This window comes from Delphinus delphis, chromosome 1 (genome assembly GCF_949987515.2).
Source record: "Delphinus delphis chromosome 1, mDelDel1.2, whole genome shotgun sequence".
Taxonomy (NCBI): domain Eukaryota; kingdom Metazoa; phylum Chordata; class Mammalia; order Artiodactyla; family Delphinidae; genus Delphinus; species Delphinus delphis.
This window is the reverse complement of record NC_082683.1, coordinates 76,685,545-76,704,176: the sequence shown is the minus strand read 5'-3', so window position 1 is coordinate 76,704,176 and position 18,632 is coordinate 76,685,545.

The window sequence follows — 18,632 nt, the reverse complement described above, 5'->3', positions numbered from 1 at the left end:
AACAGACAGAACGAATTCACCTTCCTCTGTCATTTTGTTCCGTTCAGTCCCTCACAGGATTAGATGATGCTCCCCTGCCCTGGTGAGTGTGATCTTATCTCAGTCTACTGATTCAGTACCAATCTCTTCCAGACACACCCTCACAGACACACCAAGAAATAATGTTTTACCAGCTACCTGGGTATCCCTTAGTCCAGTCAAGTCGTCTCATAAAATTAGCTATCACAGGGTGCTTGTCACTTCATGAGCCAAACCTTTTTACTCATAGAAATTTCACTTTGAAGACTGTTTTTTCTCCTGAGGCACTGATATATTCCTTTTAGTAACTTTCATTCATTGGGCTATTTCTCTCTTGTAGACTGATCCAGAATATGTCTGCTCTACTAGGCCCTCTTTCATGTCTCCAGCTCTGAATTTCCTCTTTTATCGTCCATTTTTCAGAGATGTCATGGATGCCTATGGCCATATTTGGCTCACGGATGTGATTTACTACACTGACACAACATTGGTCTTCACAGAAGTGTTTTTCTCTTTAATTACAATATAGCTAATATTTAAAACTCGGGAGATTTTTATGTAAAGTGGTGGATCCCCATCTTTCCTTAATAACGATACTCTATAAATCGCATTCCAAGGAACCACTATTCCATGAGACACGGAGTCTCCTCTATTCGGATCCCTCTTAATGACTCAGCATCCTGCTTGTGCTTTTATTTTTCTTAAGAAAAGAGGTAATATTTCTTGGATCCGTTTTTCTATTAAAGGATAGGTGGAGAAAGAAGTACTGAAGTCTGCATTTTTAAGAAAAATAGGAACAAGAATAATTCTTTAAGGAGGTGAAAACTGTCCATTATACCTGGCCTGCTTTGTTCACATTTATTACTCACTTGTCTCCTAGAAGGCTTTTCAGTTCATGATCTGGGCTTTACTTTTTTTTCTTTTCCTATAAGATGTTTGCTAAGCTTCTTACCATTGTTCTCACCCTCTCAAAAACACTGTAGTCTGAGTGTTTCTCCAGATGTATTTCAACCAGCATGGAAAGCATGGGTCTTTGACCTAGAATGACAGTTTGTGCCTTCAACGTCTACTTGCACTTCCTCTGCTTTCCCCCACCGTAATCTTTTTTATCTACTTACTACATGTGAAATGTTAAGACAAAGAGGTGGCATTCATTCAGGTAAATTTTCTTTAAGGTTTATAGAAAAGCGATAAGGAGACAAATCTTCACGATATGACATGGCAAGACCAGGCCAGGATCAGGTCTTAAAACACAAAATGCAGAATTTCCCTGTTGGCTTTCTCAGCCAAGGTGTCAGGATGTCATGAACAAAGTTGGAGTCTCAGTAGAGCATCTTCAGGCATTTTATTTTTAGGTAAAAGAAAGTGGTCTTTAATAACTATAACTGGGCAAGAGCTCATCTTTATAGCCCATTATATTGATAGAAAGAGCAACTAATAACCTCTCATTAAAATCTAAAGACTCCAATTATTTTATTATTGTTATTTAATATCTGTTGAGTTCTAGCTTTAATTTTACCCAGTTGGGCCTATGGATGTAATGTCTCAGTTGGCGTGGAATTAATTTCAGCTTCCTTATAGACCAATATTCAGAACCTCTTTTCAACTTTGGTAATTTTCTACTCCTCCCAACACATATACACACCCACTCGATACACACAAATCTGTTCCTATCCTTTGTGCACTTTATTTTCTCTATAATTTCTGTAGCAGAAAGAATGGAGGGAACTTGCTAGAAGAAGCAAAGGAAACATGACTTTATTCTAATCAGTTGTTGAAATAGGATTCTATACATACAGAATTTGTACTCTATGGTATTCGTTCAAAAGTAAGTCAAATTTTGTCCTCTCATTCCCTGAACTTTACTCCAATTGATCAGCGACTGAATAACATATTTCAGCAAAAAGAAACCAAGGCAGGAGCATTTTGCTGTCCAACTGAAGAGACTGACCAATGTGCCCATAGCACACTGTCACTTTTGGGTGGTGTAACAAAGGTCTGTCTCATCTTGAGACTTTATCTTCAGAAGCAACATCTATATTTCTATCCCAGCCCCTGCTCCAAACAATCATAATGTACTTTCTATCTCTATACATTTTCCTTCTCTGGATATTTGACATAAATGGAATTATATAATATGTGTCTTCCAGTGTTGGCTTCTTTCACTAAGCATAATGTTTTTGACATTTGTCACTGTCAGAGCATATATCAGTAGTTTGTTCCTTTTTACCACTAAGTAGTACTTCATTGTACTACACATCTATATCACATTTTGTCTGTCCATTCACCAGTTGATGGACATTTAGGTTGTTTCCAATTTTTTACTATTGTGAGCAATGTTGCTAAGATTGCAAGTATTGTGCAAGTCTGGGTGGGTGTATATTTTCATTTCTCTTAAGTAGATACCTGGGAGTAGAATACCAGTGTTATATGAGACAGTGCATTATAATGGGGAGCGGCGGAGCAAAGTCTACAAATTCAGGCAGATTTCAGTTTTAGCTACAACTCTTACGTTATACTGTGTCTTTCTCAATCAGTCTCTAAACGTTTTTCATCTGTAAAATGGAGATACAGTAACTATCACGTTGGTTTCTTGTGAGATGCAAATGATGAAACATAGGTTAAATTCCCAGACTAGAGCCAAGCATGTAAAAGTTACTCTGTATTTGGTAGCTATTATTAAGCTACCAAAGAAGATTATAATCCTTCTAAAATTATCAGAGCAAAAAGTAACCATGTGTCAGGCCAGGCTAAACCATTTACTCATTGTGGACATGAGCAGATACTCACCTTTTTTGCTAATCTGTATAATCCACCTTTCAGGGTGACTTGAAGGATTTGGTGGAATCATATGGATGAAAGAAACTAGCATAGATCTTGTTCACTTTTGATCTTTAGTAAATGGTACCCATTGAAATTATTTGGGGGAACTTTCTTTCATATATTTCTTTTTCTACAACCTGATTCCTCAAATGTATTAACCTTTCTAGAAGCCCAGGCAGGAAGGTGGTCATTTACATAGACCTTCTTTCATAGATTAGGAAAACTGAGTTTCAGAATAATTAGCATCATATTTAAAATGATAGCTAATATTTATTGAGCATTCATTAATATGTGAGGAACTAACATGAGAATTTTATGTAGCTATCAGATGGAATCTTCCCACTATCTCTATCAGTAACTAGAGACCTAGATTGGTAGACTCTCCTTTTTTATAAGTGAAGAAACTTTAGTTTACAGATATTGAGGAGATAAGAGGCAGAACCAGGACCAGGCTGTTGGCCTCCAAAACCATAACCTTAACCTTCAGCTCTGACGTCCTGTGTTCTACAACAAGGAATGAGCTCAGCCCACCTGACTCCCCGCCCACTTGGGCTCTGTAAGACACATGTGCTCTGTGAAAGGTGATTTCTAAAATCAGATTAAATCTAACCCTTTCCCCTCTTCCTTATCACCTTGCCCACTCAGTACAGTTGTTGGGAAATCAACCTCAGTTAATTTTCTAGGGTCCTTCTCTGAACTGGTATTGCATGAGAATCCTGGAGTTTATGCAATCCAAGAACTTAAGAAATTGTGGAAGAGTCTTTTATCCTCTTGCTTTCAGTGCATCATGATCACTGCTGAGATGCATAATACCCATGAGAGTCCAAGACTAGCAAATCTTTTGCTCATGACATCCACATCTTCTTTTCTCACACCCTGTCCCTGGAGACTCCCCCATGACCTCTAAGGCCTCTGTACTTACTGTTCCTGTCCCATCTTCAATCTTCATACCCTGAGCATGACAGAATCTCTGGGTTTGGGCTACTCTTCTCCTTCCCTTTTCAAACAAACTCTCATAGTCTTAGTTTTGCAAAGTAAAGACCGCTCAACTATTCCCTGAGGAAAGGGAGGCTAAAACCACCAAACTCTAAAGGCTTGGCTGCCCTCTTTAAAAAATGTTGGAAAAAAGCTTCCCAATATTTCATTGTAAACCCGTAAGGCACAGTTAATTTTCAGTGTGGTTATTCTGCCACAGTAACTTTTCGATGAATCATTGTGCTACAAGTATGTTGGGTATTTGAAAAAGCAGATTAGAGTATAAGCTGACACGCTGCTGATATGTCACACACTCTAAAAGGGGTCTAGCATTTCCCTAAATCTTTGATTCCTAATATGCAAAAGGATGACATTGTAACAGGAGGTGTATATCTGAAGCACTGCTGATCCCTGGAGTTACTATTAGGAATAGTTTGCTGGCACAAGCATAGTCTAAGTAGTGCAATTTTTTAAAAAAAATTTTCCCCTTATTTTTCCATTTTCCTTTTCCTAGGTGTATTTCTTTGTTTTCCCAATTATATTTAGAAACACAATTAAAAAGTGGCAAAATAGGTGCCAAAGTTGCTAAATATATGAGTACAAAGCAGCCATGGAAAGGGTGGTAAAAAAAAGAAAAACCTCCCTCATTCCAATTAGGAAATAATGAAAAGTCCTGCACCCAGGCTCCCACTATTCTCTGTCACACATCCCCCTTTAGAGGGCATCGTCACCCAGTTATTAGTATTTTCAGGACATGGTCACAAGGTCACTGGGCTAAGTGTGAAAGGCTGATGTGTTTGTCTCACCTTAGGTCTTGAGTGAGCGTCAGGAAGCCAGGGGTAGGTTGTCCTGGGGAAGTGACTCCATACTTTCAAACAAAAACTCTAAACCCTTTTTGAGACCATTTCCTCTGATCCCAGTTACCTGTACAGCTCTGTAAATTGTATATGGTATTGGGCCAATCCTAGAGATAGATCTGCTCAGCACCACTTTCATCACAAATGTGTTTCTTTATCTGAAAGAGTTTGAAAATAGGTGTTTTAACAGTGTTTTAGGAAGTATAGGTCTGAGCAGGTGATATCTTTCCCCAAAATGTTCTCTCCCCTCATTACAGAAAAGTTGCTTAACATTGGAGGAGGTGCATTTAATAGATTTATTTAGCCCCCATTAAAGGTCAGGAAATACTGCCTGCCTTCCTTGGTCCTTCTTTCCCCCTTCTTTTCTCTCCCTTTTTTCCCCCTTCTCCTTTATTCAAATGCTTTTCTTATAAATTAAGAATGTTCTAATTAAATATTACACACAGAATATTTGCAATATATGGGTAAGTTTTAAAAACTAAAAATAAAACAAACACCCATGTAACTACCACACTGCTGAATGAACAGAACACTTAACAAGTTTTGAAGTTCCTCTATACTCCTGTTTCCCTAGAGTTAATCACAAACCTAAATGATTTTATGTTCTGTATTTCCCTATTTATTTCTGTATTTTTCTTCATAGGTTCCTACACATGTATTTCTCCCTAAACAATATATTATGTAATATAATAATTGTATTGTTTAGGTCCAGTAATTTATACTATATGTATGATTTGCTTTTCTCACCTAACATCATGTTTCTGAAGCCTATCCATATTAGTACCTATAGATAAATTTTCACCATATATATTATATATATTATTGTGCATATCTCCTAATTTATACTTGTAAAAGGTTTTAGTGCAGCAATTATCAAACTTTCTGGTCTCACGACCCCTTTTCACTCTGGACAATTGTTGAGGACTCCTAAGAGCTTTTGTTTATATGGCTTATATCTTTATCTATACATTTTCATAGTATTAGAAATTAAAATTCAGAAATGTTTAAATTTTTATTAATTTATTTAAAACTAATAATAATCTCATTCCATGTTAATTTTAGTAACATTTTTGCAAAGAATAACTATTTTGAAAAACAAAAATAATTAATGAAAAGAGTGACATTATCCTAAATTCTTGAAAATCTTTTAGTGTCTGGCTTTAAGGAAAACAACTAAATTCTCATATCTGCTCTTTGTTCAGTCTGCTGGGTTTGTAGGTTTGCCTGAAGTACCTAAGAAATATCTAGTCTTGCACAGCTATATAGTTGGAGAGAAGAGGACCTTGCAGACTGCCCGAAAACATTTTTAGATCACACTTTGAGAACCACTGCCTAGGAGTTGAATTGCTTTCCAAAATAGTCTCAAATTGTTTTTTAATAATGGTTGTATCAATTTATATCTATTAGCAGTGTATTCTTATTGTCCATGCCCTTGAAGATATTTAATATTGTATGGCTTTTATAGCCTTTAGTAATCTGTTGTATAGGAAATGGTATCATATAATGGTGTTAATTTTCATTTATCTAATGATTAATGAGTTAAATATCTTAGGGCTATGCATGTTTCCTCTTACATACAGTGCTAGTCAAATATTTTGATCACTTTATTATTGAGTTATTTATCTTTTATTGATTTGTTCTTTTTATATTCTGAATATCATTCCTTTGTCATTTATACACATATTGCAAATATATTCTCCCATTTTGTGGTTTCCTTTTTTATTCTCTTTATGCTAACGTTTTTTGTATTTTTTGTTGTTGTTGTTTTGTTTTGTTTTGCGGTACGCGGGCCTCTCACTGTTGTAGCCTCTCCCGTTGCAGAGCACCGGCTCCAGACTCGCAGGCTCAGCGGCCATGGCTCACGGGCCCAGCCACTCCGCAGCATGTGGGATCTTCCCGGACCGGGGCACGAACCCGTATCCCCTGCATCGGTAGACGGACTCTCAACCACTGCGCCACCAGGGAAGCCCACGTTTTTTTCTTTTCTTTTTTTTTAATCAGGTAAATAGCATTGATATAATACCATTATCTAATCTACGCACCTTATTCTTATTTTGCCAATTGCTCCAAAAGTCCTTGATAACAAATAAAATGAAATAAAAATCTGGATCAGGGTTCATTCCAAGATAACAGATTGCAAAGAATTGTCATTCCCTTTGGTTTCTTTTAACCTTGAGCAAATTCTCAGCCTGTGTTTGCCTTCTGTGACCCTAGCATTTTTAAAAATTTTTAATTTAATTTAATTTAATTTAATTTTATACAGCAGGTCCTTATTAGTCATCAAGTTTATACACATCAGTGTATACATGTCAATCCCAATCGTCCAATTCATCACACCACCACCAACTCCCCCACTGCTTTACCCCCTTGGTGTCCATACATTTGTTCTCTATTTCTGTGTCTCAATTTCTTCCCTGCAAACCGGTTCATCTGTACCATTTTTCTAGATTCCACATATATGCGCTAACATACGATATTTGTTTTTTCTCTTTCTGACTTACTTTACTCTGTATGACAGTCTCTAGATCCATCTGCATCTCTACAAATGACCCAATTTTGTTCCTTTTATGGCTGAGTAATATTCCATTGTATATATATACCACAACTTCTTTATCCATTCGTCTGTCGATGCACATTTAGGTTGCTTCCATGACCTGGCTATTGTAAATAGTGCTGCAATGAACACTGGGGTGCATGTGTCTTTTTAAATTATGGTTTTCTCTGGGTATATGCCCAGTAGTGGGATATCTGGATCAAATGGTAATTCAATTTTTAGTTTTTTAAGGAACCTTCATACTGTTCTCCATAGTGGCTGTATCAATTTGCGTTCCCACCAACAGTGTAAGAGGGTTCCCTTTTCTCCACACCCTCTCCAGCATTTGTTGCTTGTAGATTTTCTGATGATGTGCATTCTAACTTGTGTGAGGTGATACCTCACTGTAGTTTTGATTTGCATTTCTCTAATAATTAATGATGTTGAGAAGCTTTTCATGTGCTTCTTGGCATCTGTATGTCTTCTTTGGAGAAATGTCTATTCAGGTCTTCTGCCAATTTTTTGATTGGGTTGTTTGTTTTTTTAATATTGAGCTGCATGAGCTGTTTATATATTTTGGAGATTAATCCTTTGTTGATTCATTTGCAAATATTTTCTCCCATTCTAAGGGTTGTTTTTTCTTCTTGTTTACGCTTTCCATTGCTGTGCTAAAGCTTTGAAGTTTCATTAGGTCCCATTTGTTTATTTTTGTTTTTATTTCCATTACTCTAGAGGTGGATCAAAAAAGATCTTGCTGTGATTTATGTCAGAGTGTTCTTCCTATGTTTTCCTCTAAGAGTTTTATAGTGTCCAGTCTTACACTTAGGTCTTGAATCCATTTTGAGTTTATTTTTGTGTATGGTGTTAGGGAGTGTTCTAATTTCATTCTTCTACATGTAGCTGTCCAGTTTTCCCAGCACCACTTATTGAAGAGATTGTATTTTCTCCATTGTATATCCTTGCCTCCTTTCTCATAGATTAGTTGACCATAGGTGCGTGGGTTTATCTCTGGGCTTTCTATCTTGTTCCATTGATCCTGTTTCTGTTTTTCTGCCAGTGACATATTGTCTTGATTACTGTAGCTTTGCAGTATAGCCTGAAGTCAGGGAGTCTGATTCCTCCAGCTCCGTTTTTCTCCCTCAAGACTGCTTTGGCTATTCAGGGTCTTTTGTGTCTCCAAACAAATTTTAAGATTTTTGTTCTACTTCTGCAAAAACTACCATTGGTAATTTGATAGGGATTGCATTGAATCTCTAGATTGCTTTGGGTAGTATATTCATTTTCACAATATTGATTCTTCCAATCAAAGAACATGGTATAACTCTGCATCTGTTGGTATCATCTTTAATTTCTTTCATCAGTGTCTTATAGTTTTCTGCATAGAGGTCTTTTGTCTCCCTAGGTAGGTTTATTCCTAAGTATTTTATTGTTTTTGTTGCAATGGTAAATGGGAGTGTTTCCTTAATTTCTCTTTCAGATTTTTCATCATTAGTGTATAGGTGTGCAAGACATTTCTGTTCATTAATTTTGTATCCTGCAACTTTACCAAATTCACTGATTAGCTCTAGTAGTTTTCTGGTGGTATTTTTAGGAGACTCTATGTATAGTATCATGTCACCTGCAAACAATGACAGTTTTACTTCTTCTTTTCCAATTTGTATTCTTTTTATTTCTTTTTCTTCTCCGATTGCCATGGCTAGTACTTCCAAAACTATGTTGAATAATAGTGGTGAGTGTGGACTTCCTTGTCTTCTTCCTGATCTTAGAGGAAATGCTTTCAGTTTTTCACCATTGAGAATGATGTTTGCTGTGGGTTTGTCATATATGGCCTTTATTCTGTTGAGGTAGATTCCCTGTATGCCCACTTTCTGGAGAGTTTTTATCATAAATAGGTGTTGAATTTTGTCAAAAGCTTTTCTGAATCTATTGAGATGATCATATGTTTTGTTTTGGGTTTTTTTACATCTTTATTGGAGTATAATAGCTTTACAATGGTGTGTTAGTTTCTGCTTTATAACAAAGTGAATCAGTTATACATACACATATGTTCCCATATCTCTTCTCTCTTGCATCTCCCTCCCTCCCACCCTCCCTATCCCACCCCTCTATGTGGTCACAAAGCACTGAGCTGATCTCCCTGTGCTATGTGGCTGCTTCCCACTAGCTATCTGTTTTACGTTTGGTAGTGTATATATGTCCATGCCACTCTCTCACTTTGTCACAGCTTACCCTGCCCCCTCCCCATATAATCAAGTCCATTCTCTAGTTGGTCTCTGTCTTTATTCCTGTCTTACCCTTAGGTTCTTCATGACATTATTTTTTTCTTAAATTCCATATATATGTGTTAGCATACAGTATTTGTCTTTCTCTTTCTGACTTACTTCACTCTGTATGACAGACTCTAGGTCCATCTACCTCATTACAAACAGCTCAATTTCGTTTCTTTTTAAGGCTGAGTAATACTCCATTGTATATATATGACACATCTTCTTTATTTGTTCAGCCAATGATGGACACTTAGATTGATTCCATCTCCGGGCTATTGTAAATAGAGCTGCATTGAACATTTTGGTACATGACTCTTTTTTTTTTTTTTTTTTTTTTTTTGCAGTATGCGGGCCTCTCACTGTTGTGGCCTCTCCCATTGTGGAGCACAGTTTCCGGACGCACAGGCTCAGCGGCCATGGTTCATGGGCCCAGCCGCTTCGTGGCATATGAGATCTTCCCAGACCAGGGAATGAACCCGTGTCCCCTGCATTGGCAGGTGGACTCTCAACCACTGCACCACCAGGGAAGCCCACATGACTCTTTTTGAATTATGGTTTTCTCAGGGTATATGACCAGTAGAGGGATTGCTGGGTCATATGGTAGTTCTATTTGTAGTTTTTAAGGAACCTCCATACTGTTCTCCACAGTGGCTGTATCAATTTACATTCCCACCAACAGTGCAAGAGTGTTCCCTTTTCTCCACACCCTCTCCAGCATTTACTGTTTCTAGATTTTTTGATGATGGCCATTCTGACTGGTGTGAGATGATATCTCATTGTAGTTTTGATTTGCATTTCTCTAATGATTAATGATGTTGAGCATTCTTTCATGTGTTTGTTGGTAGTCTGTATATCTTCTTTGGAGAAATGTCTATTTAGGTCTTCTGTCCATTTTTGGATTGGGTTGTTTGTTCTTTTGCTATTGAGCTGCATGTGCTGCTTATAAATTTTGGAGATTAATCCTTTGTCAGTTGCCTCATTTTCAAATATTTTCTCCCATTCTGAGGGTTTTCTTTTGGTCTTGTTTATGGTTTCCTTTGCTGTGCAAAAACTTTTAAGTTTCATTAGGTCCCATTGTTTATTTTTGTTTCTATTTCCATTTCTCTAGGAGGTGGGTCAAAAAGGATCTTGCTGTGATTTATGTCATAGAGTGTTCTGCCTATGTTTTCCTCTAAGAGTTTGATAGTTTCTGGCCTTGCATTTAGGTCTTTAATCCATTTTCAGCTTATTTTTGTGTATGGTGTTAGGGAGTGATCTAATCTCATACTTTTACATGTAGCTGTCCAGTTTTCCCAGCACCACTTATTGAAGAGGCTATCCTTTCTCCACTGTACATTCCTGCCTCCTTTATCAAAGATAAGGTGACCATATGTGCATGGGTTTATCTCTGGGCTTTCTATCCTGTTCCATCGATCTATCTTTCTGTTTTTGTGCCAGTACCATACTGTCTTGATTACTGTAGCTTTGTATTATAGTCTAAGTCAGGGAGCCTGATTCCTCCAGCTCCGTTTTTTGTTCATAAGATTGCTTTGGCTATTCAGGGTCTTTGTGTTTCCATACAAATTGTGAATTTTTTTGTTCTAGTTCTGTGAAAAATGCCAGTGGTAGTTTGATAGGGACTGCATTGAATCTGTAGATTGCTTTGGGTAGTAGAGTCATTTTCACAATGTTGATTCTTCCAATCCAAGAACATGGCATATCTCTCCATCTATTTGTACCATCTGTAATTTCTTTCATCAGTGTCTTATAATTTTCTGCATACAGGTCTTTTGTCTCCTTAGGTAGCTTTATTCCTAGATATTTTATTCTTTTAATCACCATGGTAAATGGGAGTGTTTTCTTGATTTCACTTTCAGATCATTAGTGTATAGGAATGCCAGAGACTTCTGTGCATTAATTTTGTATCCTGCTACTTTACCAAATTCATTGATTAGCTCTAGTAGTTTTCTGGTAGCATCTTTAGGATTCTCTATGTATAGTATCATGTCATCTGCAAACAGTGACAGCTTTACTTCTTCTTTTCCGATTTGGATTCCTTTTATTTCCTTTTCTTCTCTGATTGCTGTGGCAAAAACTTCCAAAACTATGTTGAATAAGAGTGGTGAGAGTGGGCAACCTTGTCTTCTTCCTGATGTTAGTGGAAATGCTTTCAGTTTCTCACCATTGAGGATGATGTTGGCTGTGGGTTTGTCATATATGGCCTTTATTATGTTGAGGAAAGTTCCCTCTATGCCTACTCTCTGCAGGGTTTTTATCATAAATGGGTGTTGGGTTTTGTCGAAAGCTTTCTCTGCATCTGTTGAGATGATCATACGTTTTTTTCTCCTTCAATTTGTTAATACGGTGTATCACATTGATTGATTTGTGTATATTGAAGAATCCTTGCATTCCTGGAATAAACCCCACTTGATCATGGTGTATGATACTTTTAATGTACTGTTGGATTCTGTTTGCTAGTATTTTGTTGAGGAGTTTTGCATCTATGTTCATCAGTGATATTGGCCTGTGGTTTTCTTTCTTGTGATATCTTTGTCTGGTTTTGGTATCAGGGTGATGGTGGCCTTGTAGAATGAGGTTGGGAGTGTTCCTCCCTCTGCTATATTTTGGGAGAGTTTGAGAAAGATAGGTGTTAGCTCTTCTCTAAATGTTTGATAGAATTCACTTGTTAAGTCATCTGGTCCTGGGCTTTTGTTTCTTGGAAGATTTCTAGTCACAGTTTCAATTTCAGTGCTTGTGATTGGTCTGTTCATATTTTCTATGTCTTCCTGGTCAGTCTTGGAAGGTTGTACTTTTCTAAGAATTTGTCCATTTTTTCCACATTATTTATTTTATTGGCATATAGTTGCTTGTAGTAGTCTTTCATGATCCTTTGTATTTCTGCAGTGTCAGTTTTTACTTCTCCTTTTTCATTTGAAATTCTATTGATTTGAGTCTTCTCCCTTTTTTTCTTGATGAGTCTGGCTAATGGTTTATCAATTTTGTTTATCTTCTCAAAAAAACAGGTTTTAGTTTTATTGATCTTTGCTATTGTTTCCTTCATTTCTTTTTCATTTATTTCTGATCTGATGTTTATGATTTCTTTCCTTCTGCTTACTTTGAGGTTTTTTTCTTCTTCTTTCTCTAATTGCTTTAGGTGCAAGGTTAGGTTGTTTATTCGAGATGTTTCCTGTTTCTTAAGGTAGGATTGTATTGCTATAAACTTCCCTCTTAGAACTGCTTTTGCTGCATCCCATAGGTTTTGGGTCGTCATGTCTCCATTGTCATTTGTGTCTCCATTGTTTTTTGATTTCCTTTTGATTTTTTCAGTGATAACTTGCTTATTAAGTAGTGTATTGTTTAGCCTCCATGTGTTTTTATTTCTTACAGATCTTCCCCTGTAACTGATATCTAGTCTCAGAGCATTGTGGTCGGAAAAGATACTTGATACAATTTCAATTTTCTTAAATTTACCAAGGCTTGATTTATGACCCAAGGTATGATCTATTCTGGAGAGTGTTCCATGTGCACTTGAGAAAAATGTGTATTCTGTTGTTTTTGGATGGAATGAACTATAAATATCAATTAAGTCCATCTTGTTTAATGTATCATTTAAAGCTTGTGTTTCCTTATTTATTTTCATTTTGGATGATCTGTCCATTGGTGAAAGTGGGGTGTTAAAGTCCCCTACTATGATTGTGTTACTGTCGATTTCCCCTTTTATGGCTGTTAGCATTTGCCTTATGTATTGAGGTGCTCCTATGTTGGGTGCATAAATATTTACAATTGTTATATCTTCTTCTTGGATCGATCCCTTGATCATTATGTAGTGTCCTTCTTTGTCTCTTCTAATAGTCTTTATTTTAAAGTCTATTTTGTCTGATATGAGAATTGCTACTCCAGCTTTCTTTTGGTTTCCATTTGCATGGAATATCTTTTTCCATCCCATCACTTTCAGTCTGTATGTGTCCCTAGGTCTGAAGTGGGTCTCCTGTAGACAGCATATATATGGGTCTTGTTTTTGTATCCATTCAGCCAGTCTGTGTCTTTTGGTGCGAGCATTTAGTCCATTTACATTTAAGGTAATATCGATATGTATGTTCCTTTTCCCATTTTCTTTATTGTTTTGGGTTCATTATTGTAGGTCTTTTCCTCCTCTTGTGTTTCTTGCCTAGAGAAGTTCCTTTAGCATTTGTTGTAAAGCTGGCTTGGTGGTGCTGAACTCTCTCAGTTTTGCTTGTCTGTAAAGGTTTTAATTTCTCCATCAAATCTGAATGAGATCCTTGCTGGGTAGAGTAATCTTGGTTGCAGCTTTTTCTCCTTCATCACTTTAAATATGTCCTGCCAGTCCCTTCTGGCTTGCAGAGTTTCTGCTGAAAGATCAGCTGTTAACCTTATGGGGATTCCCTTATGTGTTATTTGTTGTTTTTCCCTTGCTGCTTTTAATATGTATTCTTTGTATTTAATTTTTGACAATTTGATTAACATGTGTCTTGGCGTATTTCTCCTTGGATTTATCCTGTATGGGACTCTGTGCTTCCTGGACTTGATTAACTATTTCCTTTCCCGTATTAGGGAAGTTTTCAACTATAATCTCTTCAAATATTTTCTCAGTCCCTTTCTTTTTCTCTTCTTCTTCTGGAACCACTATAATTCGAATGTTGGTGCATTTAGTGTTGTCCCAGAGGTCTCTGAGACTGTCCTCAGTTCTTTTCTTTCTTTTTTCTATATTCTGCTCTGCAGTAGTTACTTCCACTATTTTATCTTCCAGGTCACTTATCCATTCTTCTCTCTCAGTTATTCTGCTATTGATCCCATCTAGAGTATTTTTAATTTCATTTTTTGTGTTGTTCATTTTTGTTTTTTCATCTTTAGTTCTTCTAGGTCCTTGTTAAATGTTTCTTGCATCTTGTCTATTCTTTTTCCAAGATTTTGGATCATATTTACTATCATTATTCTGAATTCTTTTTCAGGTAGACTGCCTATTTCCTCTTCATTTGTTAGGTCTGGTGGGTTTTTATCTTGCTCCTTCATCTGCTGTGTTTTTCTGTCTTCTCATTTTGCTTATCTTACTGTGTTTGGGGTCTCATTTCTGCAGCCTGCACGTTCGTAGTTCCCGTTGTTTTTGGTGTCTGTCACCAGTGGCTAAGGTTGGTCCAGTGGGTTGTGTAGGCTTCCTGGTGGAGGGGACTAGTGTCTGTGTTCTGGTGGATGATGCTGGATCTTGTCTTTCTGGTAGGCAGGTCCACATCTGGTGGTGTGTTTTGGGGTGTCTGTGGACTTATTATGATTTTAGGCAGCCTCTCTGCTAATGGGTGGGGTTGTGTTCCTGTCTTGCTAGTTGCTTGGCACAGGGTGTCCAGCACTGGAGCTTGCTGATCGTTGAGTGAAGCTGGGTGCTGGTGTTGAGATGGAGATCTCTGGGAGATTTTCACTGTTTGATATTATGTGGAGCTGGGAGGTCTCTTGTGGACCAGTGTCCTGAAGTTGGCTCTCCCACCTCAGAGGCACAGCACTAACTCCTGGCTATAGCACCAAGAGCCTTTCATCCACACAGCTCAGAATAAAAGGGAAAAAAAGTAGAAAGAAAGAATTAGTAGAAGTGGAAAGAAAGAAAGAACGAAAGAAAGAAAGAAAGAAATGAGCAAGGGAGGGAGGGAGGAAGGAAGGAAGGAACGAGGGAAGGAAGGAAAAAAGAAAGAAAGAAGAAAAAGTAAAATAAACTAAAGATAAAATATAATAAAGTTATTAAAAATAAAAAATAATTATTAAGAAAAAAATTTAAAAACAACAACAACAATAAAAAAAAAACAAAAACGGACGAATAGAACCCTAGGACAAATTGTGGAAGCAAAGCTATACAGACAAAATCTCACACAGAAGCATCACATACACACTCACAAAAAGAGGGAAAGGGGAAAAAATCATAAATCTTGCTCTCAAAATCCACCTCCTCAATTTGGGATGATTCGTTGTCTATTCATGTATTCCACAGATGCAGCGTACATCAGGTTGTTTGTGGAGCTTTAATCTGCTGCTTCTGAGGCTGCTGGGAGAGATTTCCCTTTCTTTTCTGTGTTCCCACAGCTCCCGTGGCTCAGCTTTGGATTTGGCCCCGCCTCTGTGTGTAGGTCGCCGGAGGGTGTCTGTTCTTCGCTCAGACAGGACGGGGTTAAAGGAGCAGCTGATTCAGGGGCTCTGGCTCACTCAGGCCGGGGATAGGGAGGGGTACGGAGTGCAGAGCAAGCCTGCAGCGGCAGAGGCCGGCGTGACATTGCACCAGCCTGAGGCATGCCGTGTGTTCTCCCGGAGAAGTTGTCCCTGGATCCCGGGATCCTGGCAGTGGCGGGCTGCACAGGCTCCCCAGAAGGGGCGTGTGGATAATGACCTGTGATCGTACACAGGCTACTTGGTGGCAGCAGCAGCAGCCTTAGCATCTCATGTCCGTCTCTAGGGTCCGCACTTTTAGCCGCGGCTTGCACTCGTCTCTGGAGCTCCTTTAAGCAGCGCTCTTAATCCCCTCTCCTTGCGCACCGGGAAACAAAGAAGGAAGAAAAAGTCTCTTGCCTCTTCGGCAGGTCCAGACTTTTCCCCGGACTCCCTCTCGGCTAGCCGTGGTGCACTAACCCCTTCAGGATGTGTTCACGCCACCAACCCCAGTCCTCTCCCTGCGCTCCGACTAAAGCCCGAGCCTCAGCTCCCAGTCCCGCCCGCCCCAGTTGGTGAGCAGACAAGCCTCTCGGGCTGGTGAGTGCTGCTCAGCACTGATCCTCTGTGCGGGAATCTCTCCGCTTTGCCCTCTGCACCCCTGTTGCTGTGCTCTCCTCTGCGGCTTCAAAGCTTTCCCCCCTCTGCCACCCGCAGTCTCTGCCCGTGAAGGGTCTTCCTAGTATGTGGAAACCTTTCCTCCTTCACAGCTCCCTCCCACTGGTGCAGGTCCCGTCCCTATCCTTTTGTCTCTGTTTATTCTTTTTTCTTTTGCCCTACCCATGTACGTGGGGGGTTTCTTGCCTTTTGGGAGGTCTGAGGTCTTCTGCCAGCATTCAGTAAGTGTTCTGTAGGAGTTGTTCCACGTGTAGATGTATTTCTGTTGTATCTGTCGGGAGGAAGGTGATCTCCGCGTCTTACTCTTCCGCCATCATCCCAAGCTTCTGGGACAGAAGCTACTGAACACCGGAAAGAGAAATTCAGCTGTAATAGTTGACAGACAGGTAGATTCAGGCAGGCAAGAACATGTGAAGCTCCTGGGGGCTGCAGGTCATACTGCTGAAGTGTTATTGTCTCCGGATCGTAATGCGATCATATGGTTTTTATTCTTCAGTTTGTTAAGATGGTGTATCACATTGATTGATTTGCGTATATTGAAGAATACCCGCATCCCTGAGATAAATCCCACTTGAATATGGTGTATGATCCTTTTAATGCGTTTTTGGATTCTGTTTGCTAGTATTTTGTTGAGGATTTTTGCATCTATATTCATCAGTGATATTGGTCTGTAATTTTCTTTTTTTGTAGTTTCTTTGTCTGGTTTTGGTATCAGGGTGATAGTGGCCTCATAGAATTAGTTTGGGAATGTTCCTTCCTCCACAATTTCTGGGAAGAGTTTGAGAAGGATGGGTGTTAGCTCTTCTCTAAATGTTTGATAGAATTCACCTGTGAAACCTTCTGGTCCTGGACTTTTGTTTGTTGGAAGATATTTAATCACAGTTTCAACTTCATTACTTGCGATCGGTCTGTTCATATTTTCTATTTCTTCCTGGTTCAGTCTTGGAAGGTTATACCTTTCTAAGAATTTGTCCATTTCTTCCAGGTTGTCCATTTTATTGGCATAGAGTTGCTTGTAGTAGTCTCAGGATGCTTTGTATTTCTGCAGTGTCTGTTGTAACTTTTCCTTTTTCATTTCTAATTTTATTGATTTGAGTCCTCTCCCTATTTTCCTTGATGAGTCTGGCTAATGGTTTATCAATTTTGTTTATCTTCTCAAAGAACCAACTTTTAGTTTTATTGATCCTAGCTATTGTTTTCTTTGTTTCTATTTCATTTATTTATGCTCTGATCTTTATGATTTCTTTCCTTCTGCTAAGTTTGGGTTTTGTTTGTTCTACTTTCTCTAGTTCCTTTAGGTGTAAAGTTAGATTGTTTATTTGAGATTTTTATTGTTTCTTGAGGTAGGCTTGTATAGCTATAAACTTCCCTCTTAGAACTGCTTTTGCTGCATCCCATAGGTTTTGGATTGTCATGTTTTCATTGTCATTTGTTTCTAGGTATTTTTTGATTTCCTCTTTGATTTCCTCAGTGATCTCTTGGTTATTTAGTAATGTAGTTTTTAGCCTCCGTGTGTTTGTGTTTTTTACATTTTTTTCCCGGTAATTCATTTGGAATCTCATAGTGTTGTGGTCAGAAAAGATGCTTGATATCATTTCAATTTTCTTAAATTTACTGAGGCTTGATTTGTGACCCAAGATGTGATCTATCCTGGAGAATATTCCGTGCACCCTTGAGAAGAAAGTGTTATCTGCTGTTTGGGGATGGAATGGCCTATAAATATCAATTAAATCTATCTGGTCTATTGCATCATTTAAAGCTTCTGTTTCCTTATTTATTTTCATTTTGAATGATCTGTCCATTGGTGTAAGTGAGGTGTTAAATTCCCCCACTGTTATTGTTACTGTTGATTTCCTCTTTTATAGCTGTTAGCAGCTGCCTTATGTATTGAGGTGCTCCTATGTTGGGTGCATATATATTTATAATTGTTATATTTTCTTCTTGGATTGATCCCTTGATCATTATGTAGTGTCTTTCCTTGTCTCTTGTAACATTCTTTATTTTCAAGTCTATTTTATCTGATATGAGTATTGCTACTCCAGCTTTCTTTTGATTTCCATTTGCATGGAATATCTTTTTCCATCCCCTCATTTTCAGTCTGTATGTGTTCCTGGTCTGAATTGGGTCTCCTGTAGACAGTGTATAGATGGGTCTTGTTTTTGTATCCATTCAGCAAGCCTGTGTCTCTTGGTTGGAGCATTTAATCCATTCACGTTTAAGGTAATTATCGATATGTATATTCCTATCACTGTTTTCTTAAATGTTTCGTGTTTGTTTTTGTAGGTTTTTCTTTTGTGTTTCCCACTTAGAGAAGTTCCTTTAGCATTTGTTGTAGAGCTGGCTTGGTGGTGCTGAATT